We start from the raw sequence: 3,655 nt of genomic DNA, 5'->3' as shown, positions 1-3,655 counted from the left end.
AGCAGGAAGTGCGCTGCATGTCAGTTAGAGGCAAGGCATAGAGGGAAGGGAACTGGAGAATGACAGGGTTTCATTGGTTCATCAGCTGTGACCCCCCCCCCCAATTGGGCTTTGTGACTATAGATTCCACAAAACTTTTATCTCTTTTGAGTATATATCTGCAGTTATTGCTGACAGTTTTGGATTCAACCAGCAATATTATTAGAACAGAGCACTGATGACTTTAATGAACAACTGGTGGCTTCATTGCTGATTTTTTTCCCCTCTCCCCAAATGTCAAGGAGATACATAACCTCCTTGTACCACCAGGACAAACTTTGCCTGGTTCCCAACCCCCATGAGACATCACATAGGAATATTGTCTAATAGTCGAAATGGCAGCAATGCAAAATGATATAAAGGGAAATGGTGACTGCAGTAAATAATGCAGAGGTTAACAACTGGAACCATTGTACAGTGTGCTAAAACAGATGTCATCCTGAGAACATGGTGAAACAGCAGCACAAAGACCATCCCCACACCACAGAGATTGTACTTCTATTCCACAAAGAAGAAGAAGAAAAATCACAACAGAACATTTCTCAAAAAGAACGTGACAGGAAAGGCGATTAGCAGATTGATGCCAATGACATCTGGAACTCACATTATATTCATGTGTAGAAATGAACTGCAACTGTGCTACATTTCACTAGAGCCTAACCACACTCAGAAATGAGATCACAGTCCTTCCCTGATGGCTGCTCCTTTTAAAGGGACGCCCAAATTATACTTGTGTGTGCCTTTCATACTTTCTGAAATGTCTGTATTTTGTACTTGGGTCTCCATACCCACTCCCTCATGGATCACTGCCTTGACGTGGCGAGGGGGTTTGTGTGGTTCAATGAGGCTTTGGGCTATGCCGTGGAGGGCCACCCAGGATGGACAGGCCACAGCAGAGAACGCAGACCAAGTGTGATCCCCTAGAGAAGGAAATGGTAACCTTCCAAGAAAACCCCATGGACAGTAACAAAAGGCTAAAAGATATGACGCCAGAAGATGAGCCCCTCAGGTCGGAAAGTGTCCAATATGCTACTGGGGAAGAGCAGAGGGCAAGTACAAGTAACCCCAGAAAGAGTGAAGCAGCTGGGACAAAGCCAAAAGGACGCTCAGCTGTGGATGGGTCTGATGGTGAAACGAAAGTCTGATGCTGCAAAGAACAATACTGCATAGGAACCTGGAATGTAAGATCTCTGAATCAAGGTAAGGTTTACGTGGTCAAAAACGAGATGGCAAGACTGAACATAGACATCTTGGGAATCAGTGAAGTAAAATGGACAGGAATGGGCAAATTTAACTCAGAAGACCATTATATTTATTACTGTGGACTAGAATCCCGTAGAAAAAAATGGTGTGGCCTTTATAGTCAACAAGAGAGTGTGAAAGGCAGTAATGGGATACAGTCTCAAAAGCGACAAAATGATCTCAGTTCGAATCCAAGGCAAACCATTCAATATCATAGTAATCCAAGTCTATGCCCCAACCACTGGTGCAGAAGAGGCTGAAGTGGACTGGTTATATGAAGACCTACAACACCTCCTAGAACTAACACCCAAAAAAGATGTCCTCATCATCATAGGGGACTGGAATGCTAAAGTAGGAAGTGAAAAGGTAACTGGAATAACAGACAAGTTTGGCCTTGGAAAGCAAAATGAAGCAGGGCAAAGGTTAACAGAGTTTTGTCAAGAGAACACACTGGTCATAGCGAACACCCTCTTCCAACAACCTAAGAGGCGACTCTACACATAGACACCACCAGATGGGCAACACCGAAATCAGATTGATTATATCACTTGCAGCCAAAGATGGAGAAGCTCTATACAGTCAGTAAAAACAAGACATGGAGCTGACTGTGGCCCAGATCATGAGCTACTCATTGCAAAATTCAGACTTAAACTGAAGACAGTTGGGAAAACCACTAGGCCATTCAGATTTGACCTAGATCACATCCCTGATGAAATATACAGTGGAGGTGAAGAATAGGTTTAAGGGACTAGATTTGATAGATAGAGTGCCTGAAGAACTATGGACGGAGGTTCGTGACATTGTACAGGAGGCAGCAATCACCACCATCCCAAAGAAAAAGAAATGTAAGAAAGCAAAGTGGCTTTCTGATGAGGCTTTACAAATAGCAGAGGAAAGAAGGAAAGCGAAAGGCAAAGGCGAAAAGGAAAGATTTACCCAACTGAACGCAGATTTCCAGAGAACAGCAAGGAGAGATAAGGAGGCCTTCCTGAATGAACAGTGCAAAGTAATAGAAGAAAACAATAGAATGGGAAGGACTAGAGATCTCTTCAAGAAAATTGGAGAAATCAAGGGAGCGTTCCATGCAAAGCTGGCCATGATAAAGGACAAAAACGGTAGGGACCTAACAGAAGCAGAAGAGATTAGGAAAAGATGGCAAGAATACACAGAAGAACTATACAAGAAAGACCTCAATGTCCTTGACAAACACGACGGTATAATCACTGACCTTGAGCCAGACATCCTGGAATGTGAAGTTAAATGGGCCTTAGAAAGCATTGCTAACAACAAAGCTAGTGGAGGTGATGGTATTCCAGTTGAGCTATTCAAAGTCTTAGAAGATGATGCTGTTAAAGTTCTGCACTCCATTTGCCAGCAAATTTGGAAAACGCAACAGTGGCCACAGGATTGGAAAAGGTCAGTATACATTCCAATCCCAAAGAAGGGCAATGCCAAGGAATGTTCAAACTATCGCACAATTGCACTCATATCACACGCTAGCAAGGTCATGCTCAAGATCCTACAAGCTAGGCTTCAGCAGTACGTGGATAGAGAACTGCCAGAAGTACAAGCTGGGTTTCGAAGAGGTAGAGGAACTAGAGATCAAATTGCCAACATTTGCTGGATTATGGAGAAAGCAACAGAGTACCAGAAAAAGATCTACTTCTGCTTCATTGACTATGCTAAAGCCTTTGATTGTGTGGATTACAAAAAACTCTGGCAAGTCCTTAAAGAGATGGGAGTACCAGACCACCTCACATGTCTCCTGAGAAACCTGTAGAAGGGTCAAGAAGTGACGGAACAGGATATGGAACAACTGATTGGTTTAGCATAGGAAAAGGAGTATGGCAAGGATGTATATTGTCACCCTACCTATTTAATTTATATGCAGAGTACATCATGTGAAATGCCAGCCTGGATGATTCAGAAGCCGGAAATAAGATTGCTGGGAAAAACATCAACAACCTCCGATATGCAGATGATACCACTCTATTGGCAGAAAGTGAAGAGGACCTAAAGAGCCTCTTGCTCAGGGTCAAAGAGGAGAGCGCAAAGGTTGGCTTGAAACTCAATATAAAAAAACTAAGATCATAGCTTCCGGCCCCATCACTCCTTGGCAAATAGAAGGGGAAGTCGTGGAAGCAGTGACAGACTTCACGTTCCTGGGATCAAAGATCATTGCAGATGGTGACTGTAGCCATGAAATTAAAAGACACCTACTCCTTGGGAGGAAAGCAATGGCAAACCTAGACAGCATATTAAAAAGTAGAGACATCACCCTGCCAACAAAAGTTAGTATGGTCAAAGCAATGGTATTCCCAGTAGTACTGTATGGCTGCGAGAGTTGGACTATAAGGAAGGCCAAGCATCGAAG

This window comes from Gekko japonicus, unplaced genomic scaffold, assembly GCF_001447785.1.
Source record: "Gekko japonicus isolate JY-2015 unplaced genomic scaffold, Gekko_japonicus_V1.1 scaffold4015, whole genome shotgun sequence".
In the NCBI taxonomy this organism is placed as follows: domain Eukaryota; kingdom Metazoa; phylum Chordata; class Lepidosauria; order Squamata; family Gekkonidae; genus Gekko; species Gekko japonicus.
The sequence above is the reverse complement of the archived record's forward strand: the minus strand, read 5'-3'. Positions refer to the sequence as shown.